Source organism: Loxodonta africana, chromosome 7, assembly GCF_030014295.1.
Source record: "Loxodonta africana isolate mLoxAfr1 chromosome 7, mLoxAfr1.hap2, whole genome shotgun sequence".
Lineage (NCBI taxonomy): Eukaryota > Metazoa > Chordata > Mammalia > Proboscidea > Elephantidae > Loxodonta > Loxodonta africana.
The window spans coordinates 105,088,473-105,102,430 of NC_087348.1; positions in this window are offsets into that span (position 1 = coordinate 105,088,473).

Here is a 13,958-nt window from a genome sequence, read left to right on the forward strand (position 1 = left end):
ATGCCTTTACTAATGTTATATCAGATAACGTGTACAACCACAGTGCTGTCTTCAGACCACTTAAGAAATGTTATGCATAACAAGGAGATGCATGGCCACCGGGAATCATCCCCGTACAATTTGCTTTGGAATCTAGTAGGAATCTAGCCTGAGGAAGAGGAGAGTTCTCCGTGTCTACGACTGGTATTTGGGTTTTTTGTGTGACTTTTGCTTTTCTTTGTGCAAACAGGGATTTACTGAATGCCTAAGGCCGGAACCAGTTTTTTTAAATAGATGCTTCTTTTATGAAGTTCCTTAATTTCTTGCAAAGTTGAAGTTTCCCGTAACAAGGAAAGCCAATAGCACAAAGTGAAAAATATCAGCGTTCAGTTCACAAGTCAATGTAGTTTATTAAAGGATAGTACCTGCATGCTGTGTGTAGCATAGCTCATAGAACCGTAAAAGAAAGCTGTAAAGTATTGAGCATGTCTATCTTTTTAGTGCTAATAAAAGAAAGCATGGTATTAAACTATTGTGGTAGCTGAAATAAAAAAAGAAAAGAAAAGAAAAAAAAAGACTCAAGATAAAATTAATACAATCAGTGCTTAATATGTATTAATTATATACATTGGAAAGATATATGCCTAGAAGGCTAATAGAACGCTTCCCAAAGTGTGTTCCTTAAACACTGGTCCCTACAGATTTCTTACCCAAAGTAAAAAGGCACCACCAAGTCAGAGAGCAATACCTCTACATACTCCCTCTCTTTATCAGAGATTCATATGCCGATGGGCGCAATAAAAGCTCTAAAAAGCTCTGTGGTAAAGAAACACACTGACATTTAAAATTTTACCTTTCAATAAGCATCTTTGATCGCAGAACCCCTTTTCCTCATATAATGCCGATGAGCAATCTAGTAATGAATGCATTTTGAGAATCCCTGTAACAGGTGATGATGGAGAAAGTAGGATGAGCCCAAGTAGTGCAGAAGCAGGTGCCTTTTGGGTCTCACCAGAGCCTGTCATCAGGATTTGGAAATGCTTGCAACATAAAATTGGGGAAGGGTAAACTTGAAAGTCATTTGTTTCTGAGAATCCAAAGGTTGTGGCAGAAGGTGGGACACATTTTATACGTAAACTTTATTCAGAATTTTGAATTTTAGAAAGGAGCTAGTCCAGAAAACTGGGAAAACAGGGATAAAGAGGTAAAGAAAGATAGTCTGTTAGTGGCAGAGTTACACTCATATTCTTCCTTTACTTCTTTGGGGGACCAGAAAGTAAGCTGGAACTCTGAGATCATGCTCTTAATTCACTGTCTTTGTGTAGCTCAGTCAATCTGCTCAGTGGACAGGGAAGCCCCCAGTGATCCCTGGGTCACATATTTAAGGTAGTGACCTGACCCTAACAACCTTTTGAAGAGGTCTTTAATTCAGAACTTGTTGGAAATAACTAAGTCCACACTGGAATGATGACTCTCTGGACCTCTGTCTGCTAAACTGCAGGGTAAATGACACCATCCAGGAGTTCTTACGTAAGCCGTGTTATGTTTGAGATGTCTAATAGAGATACAGGTGGAGATGTCAAATAAGCAGTAGGATCTCCAATTGTGAAGCTCAGTAGAAAGAGCTCGAACTGTCATGGAGATGGTATTTAAAGCCGTGAAGTGAGATAATATCACCCGGGAGAGAAGGAGGCTAAAGAAGAGGGCTGAGTACAGAGTCCTGGTCTGCCATCACTTAAAGATTTGGTTTTGGTAGAGGAGGAGGAGGAACAAGAGGAGGCAGCAAGGAGGCTGAGAAGCAGTACCTTCTCAGATGTCAGAAGAAATGATGTCAGGAAAATCAGGAAAATGTGGCTTCACAGAAGCCTAGAGAAAAAAAGGTTTGAAGAAGAGAACAGGGAACGTGGCGATGGGGTGTGAAATAGGGTCAGGTGCATTTTAGGTGGTGTTCAGAAATGTCCCTGTGGCTACTGTGGGCAAAGAGGAGTGGAGGGCAGGAAACCAGGGAGGAGTCTATTTAATCCTCCAAAGCCCCGGCTCTCCACGACAGAGAAGAACCTCTGTGCTTTTCTGCAGGAAATGCAGAAAACGGAACACAGACCTTGATCACCAGGTATACTCAGTGCATGCCCGTGAATGAACAGCTGATTAACTGAACCCTCCTGTGGAGCCATGGTGCAGCCCCTGCTTCTGGGAGTGCAAGGACTTGGGTCCAGACCCTCCTGGGAGAGCACAGGCTTCAACTGGTTGTGAAAACCGGGGGCTCAGGGAGGCCCACTGCTATCCCCTCCTGCCTAGCCTGATGTTTTCTGAGGGGAAGAAAGTGCAGGATGACTCCTCAGTGTGGTATGTGTGTTCGTGTATCAAGTGCGTAAAAATACCAAGTGCTCCTTTAGTCTTGATTTATCACAGCCCCTGTCTCCAAACTATTAAAAGGACTAAGTCGCACTCTTCCATAAAGAGCAAGGACAGTTTTGAGAAGCATCGAGTTCCAATCCAATGAAGCAAGACTGAAGTGTTTGCACTGCAGAACGAAGAGCCTCCAGAAATCAAACAAATAGAGCGAGTGGCTGGAATTAGGGCAGCAGCCGTGAGAACAGCAGCACGACCTTGCCATCAAGTGAGCTGTCTCGGGAAGGCCCTCCTTGGCCACCTTTTCTAAAAGTTCAACCCTCCCCAGCCCCAGCCCTTGCCAATGCCACTATCAGCTCCTATTCCCCTTCTCAGCTTTACTTTTTCTGCTTAGCACTTATCACTATCTCATATACTCTATATTATGTGTATTTATCTTGTCTATTGTCCTCCCCCACTGCAGTGTAACTTGATGAGGGCAGGGATTTTTGTCGGTTGTCCTCACTGCTCTATCCCCAGCACCTAGAACAGTGCTCATAGGTTCTCAGTGAATCCTTTTCAAATGAATGACTGAATGAATGATCCTAGTAGGTTTGTATCACCTATAACACCATGACTTGTTATTAAAAAAAAGTTACATGGGCTTAAATATTCCTTGGGTCCAAATATATTCTGGAATGAAATTCTTGTAATGTCTTGTACATTCATCTATCTCAGCACATATTACATTGCTGTTGTTATTTATGCATCTGTCTCTCCAAATAGACTAGGAGCCTTATAAGAGCAGGGACTGAATTCTACTTTTCTCTGTATCCTCCATGGTCTGGCATATAGCATGTGAGATACATAGTGAGAAAATGAACGGATGTAGGGGATGACTTAGCCTGTGGCCCAAGGATTCCTTCCTCTCCCACAACTTATATGTAATCAGGCAACAAGTCCCTTAGATGCGTGTGGTATCCATCCCCTTCTCTCCAGTTCCTCTGCTGCTACCCTTATCCTCTCTTCTGTAAACTATTGCAACAGACTCTTAACTGGATTCTGAGCTCCCAGCCCTCTCTACAGCTGCTGGAAAGATCTTCAAAAGCCAAGACCTGATCATGTCACTACCTTATGTTTCCTATTGACTGGACTCTAAACTAAAGCATCGAATTTAGTTTAGTTTTCTTAGCCTCAGCTGTACAACTCATCAAGTATATTGTCAGGTTTTATCCCCATTGTCCCCGAGTCATGCAGTTTGGACTCCAGCCAAGTTGTGCTGAAGATTTCTCCCCTCTGCCAAAGTTGCCCTTCTCCCACATCTTTGTGACATTCATTCAATCATCCATTCAGCAAACATCCCTCAAGCCCTTCTCTGTTCCAGTCACTGGCCTAGAACTGAAGCCTCAAAGACAAATGAGATGCATCCCTGTGCTCATGGCGTTCATGTATTCTCCTCTCGACGTCACTGGAATGGTGGCTCTTGCTTTACCTCCCAGAGTAATAAGGCTCATTAATTACCCTCTCCACAAGAATATCTTGGCGCCAATGAAATTGAATTGCCACTTTGTAAATTGAACCAATTGAATGTTCCTCTCACATTTTTATATATCTTTGAGTTAGATTGACCTACTTGGTTAGCGTATTTCTTTTGTTGGATTTATTAATACTTGTATATCCAGTTCCCCAATAGAAAAAAGCCATATTTGGTAAACCAATTTAACTCAAGCATGATTAATATCCTCTATGGAGAAGCCATTGTTAGGACAGAAGGACATTGAACTTTAATAGTGACCCATCTTACCACCCCAGAATATTTGCCAGACAGCTAGACAAGGGTTTGAAGATTCCATAGAAATGCCACCATTTTGTTTTTCTATTCTAACAGAAAAGGTGTGTTTGTTGACTGACCATAACATAATCCCAGGAAGAATTCATTCATTACCTTATTACATTTTTATTGAGCAGCTTCTTTATGGGTCATTAGGTTCTTCAAACTGATTTATGTCCCATGTTCTCTTTATTCCATTCACCAGAGGCCTCAAAAATAGTAAGATGTTATGGAGATTCATCTTTAAAAAAGGAATTTGACTTGAAAATCCAATTATTTATAAGACCTACCTGTGTGAAAGGATAAAGCATATAATGATCACACCTGGGTCCATAAATCCAGACATTAACATTTGTGATGTTTTCTTTTCAGTCTATAGTTTTTCAAATAGCCCGTTTTTGCTTGAAAATAAAGGGGTGAGAAAGAGCCTTTGTGAGCTTCTGTTTCCCTAGATATTTTCTATCTAATGTGTCTTGGATCATGTTTTTCTTGACTCTGGAGCTCTGTAACCCCTTTATATAACATTTCTTTTTGATGCTGTTATAAAAACCTTTTGAAATGTTATCAGTCTGTTTGGAGAGTCAGGTTAGTGATTTGGCTATTTTAAAGCTCTTTACATGGTTACAACTGAGAAGATGAAAAACAAGCAAGAAATTCTGTGCATGCAGCTACGGCTTTTCTAAGTGGCTGGCTGACGTTCTGAGACAAAGCTCTACACTTTCATTGAAATCTTCTATATTTCCAGCTCACTGATTGCAGCTGTATTCTAGAGGTGAGACAAAGAGACTTGTCTGGTGCACCTTAACACCAATTAGAGTTTCTTTTGTGAAGGGTCTCGCTATTCAATGCTCCTATTTGGAGCAGTGGTTAAGAGCTCTGCTGCTAACTGAAAGATCAGCAGTTCATATCCACCAGCTGCTCCTTGGAAACCCTATGGGGCAATTCCACTCTGTCTTAAAGAGTTGCTATGAGTCCGAATTGACTTGAGGGCAACAGGTTTGGTTTTATTTTTTATTTATTTTGCTTTATTTGCAACAGGCCAGTTGATTTTTTTTATAGCCAGGAAAAGCCCATTCAAGTCTCCTGCAGTTTCTTAATGAATTTATCCTTATAACCAAAAGCCAAACCCACTGCAGTCAAGTCGATTCCGACTCATAGCGACCCTATAGGACGGAGTAGAACTGCCCCATAGAGTTTCCAAGGAGCACATGGCAGATTCAAACCGCCGACCTTTTGGTTAGCAGCCATAGCACTTAACCACTTTGCCACCAGAGTTTCCATTTATCCTTATAGTAAATTTATATTGCAAAAGAGGCCAGTATCAGAGCATTCATTCATTCAATTAAGTATTTATTGAGTACTGCTATGTGCCAGACACTGTTCTGAGTGCTTTACATGTATTAATTCATTTACTTCTCACTACAGACCTGTGAAGTAGGTATTGATTTTATCTTCACTTCAGAGATGGGGAAATTGAGGCACATAGAAGAAGTTAAGTAACTTTCCAAAAAATGAACTGTTGGAATTGGGATTCATATCCCTGCTGTCTGGCTCCAGAGGACTCTGCTCTTTTTCTACGACTAGATGTGCATACAAGGTGCCACGGGACTACTGAGATGGAGCAACTAATCATGCCTCCTGGTGGAGGAAGAGGAGTATCAGGGAAGGCAGCAGAGAACAGACGTTTGATCCTTGAATATGCATTGGTTAGCAACTGGTTAGCACACACTGAGTTATCTGGAAAGAAAATGCATCATAAAAAAGCTGTTTGCCCATATATGCCAAGCTGCATTACATACCTAAGAACTTTGTATCATCAGAGCAAGTAGCATAAATCCTGTGTGCATTTATTCATTTATATATGCCAATGAAACGCTGTCAGATTTCCCTTCCGCTCTTGTCACATCTTATGTATCAATAATGAAAATCTATTTACAATAGCCAACATTCAGAAGCTTCTCAAGTTCTTTGGAGAAAGGATCAGCGATTATTTAATACGTATTTACCATTGCCTTGCTGGTTTCAATCATCATAATTCTGGTGGCGCAGTAGGTAAAGCTACTGGCTACCAACCAAAAGGTCAGTGGTTCAAACTCACCGGCTGCTCTGCGGGAGAAAGATGTGGCGGTCTGCTTTTGTAAAGATTTACAGTCTCGGGAACCCTACAGGCAGTTCTACTCTGTCCTATAGGGTTGCTTTGAGTCGGGATCGACTCTAAGGCAATGGGTTTGAGTTTACCTCTCTGAGTAAAAAAAAAAAATCAAATAAATTGACAGTCTGAAATATCATCTTGGCCTGCTCATTCAGACTAAACGCTCTCAGATTTCTTCATGCCTTAGAAAATACACTTTTTAAAAAATCTCTCCCCAAGTGAACTTTCCTTTACCAATTGGGCTGACTTTTGCTCATGCCTGGATTGCCCCCTAGTGGCTTATTTATGATTCTTTCTCAGTTGTTACTAAGACCTCCTTGCGGCCTTGGGTATTTGCTTTTAAATTTTTCCCTTCCATACCTTCTCCCAGTTGCACAGAGAGCCCTCGAAAGACAACATCTTTTTGTGAACAAGTGAACTACGTGAAAAGCGATGTTCAGTTTAGTGCCGTTCAATACACACCCTTTGTGGTGGTGGTGAAATCCTTCATTCAACGTTGTGCTCTTGCTTTTCCTCTTTGTACTGTCTTTACTTGTCTACCCCTTATTTTCTCCCCTTTTTCAAATTCCTATTGGAATGGTGTCAGCTAATTTGGGGACATGATGACGACTTACAGGCAATGCCGTGCTTTGAAAACACCAATTAGGATGCTGAATGCTGCTAGGCTGGAGTTGGAGTCCTATATTCTCACCCACATGCACCAGTTGGCACGCTAGAGACCTCAGTCAGTCCCAGACTTCTTGGCTCCTTCTTGGTAGCTGAGGCTGTGACTTGCTGACCCAGGCACTTGAGCATCATCCAGACAGCACAAGAAAAATTTGAGATTCTGCAGAAAGCCACGGAGAGGCCCAGTGTCATAGGTTTGACCCTCTATAGAATGCTGGGTCTTGGTCCCCTGCACTGATTGCAGAACAAGGAAGCTCAGGACAACACACATTATTCATCTGAACAACTTCTTTAACAAGCAAAAAGCCAGTACTGGCTCAATCTAATAAGTAAGAGTACCAATAAATTTTTATGAAGTAAAACGGTTTTATTTAAGGATTTTCAAGGAAAAAGAAAACACACGTTTTTCCTGAATTTTAAAAGGATTGATATCACAGAGCAAATGAAGATGAGTGCAGAAGAGAAGATATAAATGAATCCTCCTTTACATGCAAAATAATGCCTATAAAATGGGACTAGTAATTTCTTCCTGGCAGGGCTGTTGTGAGAATTAGAGAAGGTAAACATAAAGTGACCAGTGAATCGTCTAGCACATTGTAGGTGTGCATTCATTTGGCAAATATTTACTGTGCAGCTATGATGTAAAAGATACCCACCCAGGTAAGACAGACAAGATGTACGCCCTTGTGAAGATTGCATGGCAATTTCCCCTTTAACCAAGGAATGAACTTAGGGGAGAGATGCCTACCATCTTTTAGAGGTTTGTGGGGAGCCTGATAAGAGAGGGGCTGCCATGTTTTATGTGGTGATAAAAGCAGAGCTAGAAGCAATGGATGGACATGCAGGAGCAGATGTTTTTCATTCAGTGAAAGGAAAACCCTAGTTATGATCAGTGCTGACCAGGAGTGGAATGGGGCTGCCTCTGGAAGCAGAGAACGATGAGCTGGGGGTTGTTCTGTCAGTGGCGGTATTCCCCTCCAGGGACTTTCAGAGCTAGTACCAGGGATTGCTGCAGTGTCCTTCTACCTTTTGATTCCAAGATGGTGGGACTGGGATGGAAAGCCAACATCACTGGCCAGAACCAGGGCTGAGACTGAAAAGGTGAGTTCAAACCAAAAAACCAAAACCACAGTTGTCGAGTCAATTCTGACACATAGAGACCCTATAGGGCAGAGTAGAACTGCCCCAGAGGGTTTCCAAGTCTGTAAATAATTATGGAAGCAGACTGCCACATCTTTCTCCCACTAAGCAGCTGATGGATTTGAACTGCTGACCTTTTGATTAGCAGCCAAGCGCTTAACCACTGTACCATCAGAGCTTCTTGAATAAGGTGAGTAAAAAAAAGGTGAGTAGGGAAGATTAAATACAGGGCCCATGCTGGTCATGGATGAACTGGAGTCACAGACTCCTATCATCTTCTGCCTCTAGAAATCAAGCACCTCAGCTCTGGATGTGGCAAGCCTGGGGGTGAGAGGAAGAACTCATTAGGAGATGGGGGCAGGTTACTGTCCCCAAAAGAGTCATAAGGCCATATCTGGCAACCAGACACACACGTATAGGCAAAAGGGAATAACAATAATACCTACAATTTATTCAGCACCTTTTTCTCTTTCTTATTTTTAATCTGCAAAAACACTTTGAGAAATAGGTAGAGTTAATCTCGTTTTGGAGTCCCTGAGTGGAGCAATCAGTTATGTGCTCAGTCGCTAACCGGAAGGTTGGTAGGTTGGAGTCTACCCAGACATGCTTGATGATCTAAACCCATTGTGGTGGAGTCAATTCCAATTACAGTGACCCTATAGGAAAGAATAGAACTGCCCCATAGAGTTTCCAAGGAGTGGCTGGTGGATTCAAACTGCTGACCTTTGATTAGCAGCCTGAACTCTTAACCACTGGGATGATCTAATTCTGAAAAATCAGTCACTGGAAACCCTGTGGAGCACAGTTCTACTCACACACATGGGATTGCCATGAGTCAGAATTGACTTGACAGCGACTGGAATCCCATTTTACAGATGAGGGAACTGGGGCCTGAGAAGTTAACTGATTTACTTAAAGCTACATAGATTAAAGCTACTAGTTAGTAGTGAAGCTAGAAACTGAGCTCGCGATCTATTTTTTCTCTATCCCCTGAGGCATCCCTGGTGAGTAAAATGAGCACTGGACTGAGACAGAAACTTGGGCTCCATGTTGCCCTGGATCTAATTCTCCTCATCTGTGAAATGACAGGAGTGGACACAACAATTTCTCATTCAATTCAATAGCCACCTCTTGAATACCTACTAGGTTGCAGAACCTGGCTAGAAGCAGAGATACCAAGCTAGAGAAGACTGCGGCCTGCCCCCGTGGAGTTCACAGAAGAGTAAAGGAAGTAGGTTTACCTTCTTCCAGTGTGCTTAGTGATGCTTAAATCTCTTTATGCTTCCATACTCTGTGATTCATTTTAATGGAGCAAAGCAAGCTCACCATGGCTGCATAAAGGATTCAGAGCAGGGGGCTTTGGGGACGGGAAGAAGAAGCTAGAGAAAGACAGTGCCCATGAGAAATGAGATTTGAGAAAAGCAGGACAGAGTCTTTGAGCTCTGAAATTGTGATGGAACCCACTCCCTCTCTGGAATTCCCAAGACCACAAAACCCAATAAACAATGGCAGAGAACTATGTTTGGTTTCCCGACCCTCTTTTAGAGGATCCTAGATTATTTATTACTTCGTTATGACTTAAATTTCACTTTTTCTACCATGTCTCTCCTCCTCATGCCTACGTTGAATCCCAGCACACAGTGGGTGTGCAATAAACAGAAATTGATTGATTGGATATGACTCCTTGACCCTGTCTGTGACACAAGGTATTGCTAACCCAATAAGCCCATCTTTCTGAGGCTTTTCCAGAGTGGAAGTGGGAAGCCATTACTTCCTTTTGTGGGTATGAGCAAATGGGAGAGAGATACCTACATCAACCAAACAACTCCGCAAATAGATTGGCATAACCAATGCGTTTCCAAAACAGAAAGATATACAAGCCTCTCTCCAGTCTCCATGGAATGTGGCCCAAATTTTTCCAGGGAATAATAGCTCTGTGGTATCATTGAATCCAGAACCTAAATATTTGCTTTAGGAAAATTTAGAAAGGCTATTAAATTATAAATGATATCCTGATTTTGTACTCCCAAGTATAGGCCACTCATTGCATTTGTTGAAATGGGGGAGGGGGAGCCTTCGCTTTCCTTGTGTCTATTCATTGTTTTTCTTAATGTCGTGTGTGAATTTTATAGAATGTTTTACAATTTGAACATCTTTTCTGCTCCCCTTCCATAATGGCTTTGATTACCACTTTCATCATCATATTCCCTTATGATTAGGTATTGCTCTTCGCAGTTATGAAACATACATTTATGATCTCATGAATCCTCAAATAGTCCCATGAGGTCAATAAAACAGTTGTTATCATCAACATTTTCAGGTGAGAAAACTAAAGGCTGAAGAGGTTAAATCCCCTGCTCCAGGTTGGGAAGTTCAGAGGTTAAGCTGGGAATTGAACCCAACCCTCCTAATGCTAAACTCTGTACTTTAGCCACTACACATTTCACATTGTTCACACAGATTAGTCAATAAGCGCAAGTAAACCGTGCTTACCTGGTTTACTGGGTAACCTACCCCTGCAAAAGACAGACAGTGAGCTAAACAGAGGAGAGAGGAGTGGGCTGAAGACGTCGGTTTTGGAGCCTGCAGGGTATGGATGGAGATGGAATGCACTGGAATGGGTAAGATCTTTCAGGAAGAATGTATAGAATGTAAATGGAAGAGGGTTGGGCAGAATGTTGAAAAATCACCAACATAAAAGAGACAGATGGAAGAACAGATGCCAGCAAAGGGGCCTGAGCTAAAGCAGCCACGGAAGTAGGAAGGAAACCAGGAAAATGTAAACTCACCACAGTCAGGGAACAATTGTGTTCAGTTTCTCCTCAAAATCTGTGACAGGGAGACAGTCTCCTAGGTGCTGTTATTGCCCCCATAGCCAGGCATCTGTGAGCTAATCACTCATCTGCAAGGGCCAGCTTGCTTGGTTAACCTGGTGGTCAGAGGCCAGGAAGTTACACTTGTTTTCAGGTAAGTCTGGATCAACCCAGCTGATGGGCATCACCTCAGTGGAGCTACAGCAGCTGGTGCAGTTGTACCTGAGGAAGCAGGTAGGCATTGCTGGAAAGGGTTCCCCTGAGCAAGATGACCACAAAGGCTAGATAGAGTGAAGTCTTCCAGTGCCCAGCAATGGGGCACTTCTGAGCTCTCCACTGGAAGACAATGGAACAGAAGACAACACAGTCAACTGTCCCAGCACCATTTCACTTTTTAGCCATAAAAATGAAATTCAAGAGAACACTCTCTGCTCCATGCCTTTGTTAATGGACTATATAATATGCTAGACCTTTAGATGTCCCAGCTCACTTAATACTAAGGTGTTATGAGTTGCTTTTTAAAATTAATAGACTTTTTTTCTAGCAATTTTAGGTTTACAGAAAAATTTATCAGAAAGTAGAGTGCTCCCATATACTCTCTCTCCAACACACACACAAAGTCTCCCTGTTATTAACATCTTGCATGTGCTAGGCTGCTAACTAACTGAAAGGTTGGAGGTTCAAGTCCACCCAGAGGTACCTGGAAAGAAAGGCCTGGTGAGCTACTGCAGAAAGCAGCCATTGAAAACCCTGTTGAACACAGTGGCTGCCGGGGGCCAGCCTCAGCAATGAACAGGGTTACCAGAGGAGGGGTAGAGTTCGGCGAAAAAGAATGAGAGGTAGTGTGTCTTATATTTTCATTTTGCAGAAAAAGAAGCCTCTCTTTATTTTTTACATGGTCTTTTATATCATAAGCTTACAAAAGCATAACATCGCATGATCAATAAAGGGGCAGTACAAGATATAATCATAAACATCATTTCCCAGAGACAAAATTTTCCAAGTGACACATAGTACAGTTCCGCATACACACACAAGTACAATGAGTTTTTGTTTAATTGAAGAGAATATTTTGTTGATATATTTTTACACAGAGTAACAATTGACTTCATACTGCTTTACACTTTATGCTTAATCTTGCAATTCCTTCCACAGTTTTTATAATAATTAATCTTTTTGCAAAAACCATTGCCACATAGGCTTTGTCCATTTTGTCCAGGGTGGCCAAATTCTTGTAGTCCAGCCACTTTGGGTTACGTCATATTGTCCACGATTATGCCAAGGACAATTAGCCCAATCTCTATACCCAAAGACTAGTCAAGCGCAGCAGTGAGCGGGGTAGACGAGAAGGTTGACCTGTAATTGGCTGAGAAATTGGCTGAGAGAACTCACTGCCTTTTGTTTTTCCACTTTTATGGGGTCATGTGTGGGTGGTGGTTTAATCACAAAAAGGGCCTTGGTAAATACCAGGATTCCACCATCCTGTTTTTGTTTTCCATAGTCGAGCTATTTGTTTTTTCCCCTAAGACAACTTCATGTTGATCCCCAAGTAATACACGGGCTGTCCCTACCCGGGATTTCACCAGGGGATTATGAGTAGGACGCCCCCCGTCCAAAGGTCCCTAAATCTATAATGGAATTTTATGCTTATACATTCTGCTATACACAGGCTGAAAATGAAACAGAAACATAACACAGATGACAGAGATATTCCTGACTTTTCAGGAATTCTTCAATGTCTATGCTAGGGGCAGTGGGTGCAGAGGGGCCGCCCTTGCAGCCTGGCTCTTCCTGACTTTTCAGGAATTCTTCAATGTTTATGCTGGGGGCAGTGGGTGCAGAGAGGCTGCCCTTGCAGCCTGGCTCCTCCTGACTTTTCAGGGATTCTTTGATGTTTATGCTGGGGGCAGTGGGTGCAGAGGGGCCGCCCTTGCAGCCTGGCTCCCAGCAAGTGGCACTCTGTTACACATGGGGTCGCTGTGAGTTGGAACAGACTCCATGGCAACTGGTGGTGGTGGTGGCCTGGTGTGCATTGGTTACACTTGATGAACCAATACTGGTGCGTTATCGTTAACTAAGATCCGTCATTTACCTTAGACTCGCTCTTTGTGTTGTACAGACCTACGGGTTTTTACAAATTTATGATGTCATGTGTGTACCATTGCAGTATCGTACAGAATAGTTTCACTGGCCTAAAAATCCCCTGTGCTCCACCTAGTGATCCTGCCCTCCTCCCCCGATACGAGTTATTAAATTGCAATTTATAGTTGAGGAAAATAAGGTTTAGAAAAAGTAAGTAGCTTGTCGATGGTCCTCCTACCTGAGTAGGACTGGGTATTCTCAGGGTTAGAAAGATGAATAAAGCCAAGCCCCTATCCTTCGGGAGTTTATAGTCCTGAAGGAAACACTGACTTGAACACAATCAATTAAAAAACAGACATAATAGTACATACGCCATAATAGAGGTACAAAACGCAGGAGAGGGAAGGAAGAAGGAAGGAAGCTAACTTAGCATTGGCATAGCTGTTGCCCTCAGTGGCAGCACATATCTTTGCCAAGTGGAAAGACGTGAGTTGCTAAGATATGAATTTGTTCCCAAATAGGTACGGCAAATACATAATTTACTTTTCTTAGCTCTAGTACATCATGCCCTGGCCCTTCAGATAACACACAGACACTGGCATTTTTCCGGTACCTAAATAGTGCCCCCGCTGCAATATCAGGGAGAGTTTTGCACAAGGTTATTTTAGCTGAGTCCTCTCTTCATGACTGAGAGCAGGGAAGCAGGGCTGTAGTGGAAAGAGAAATGGGATTGATGATCTGCCCTGTGGAACCTCCAGGTTAAAGGAGACTAAGGTGGTGACGCTATGAGTGGGAATAGACTCGACAGCCATGGGTTTGGTTTTAAAGAGGTGACAGCTAAATGCCATGGATAATCCGGGAATGAATTCTTACCTGGGGTGGGTGTGGGGTGGTGGGGAATCACCATAAAGGACATAGTTGGGACAAAGAGCAAAATTTTAATATGGACTGTAGATTATATTAT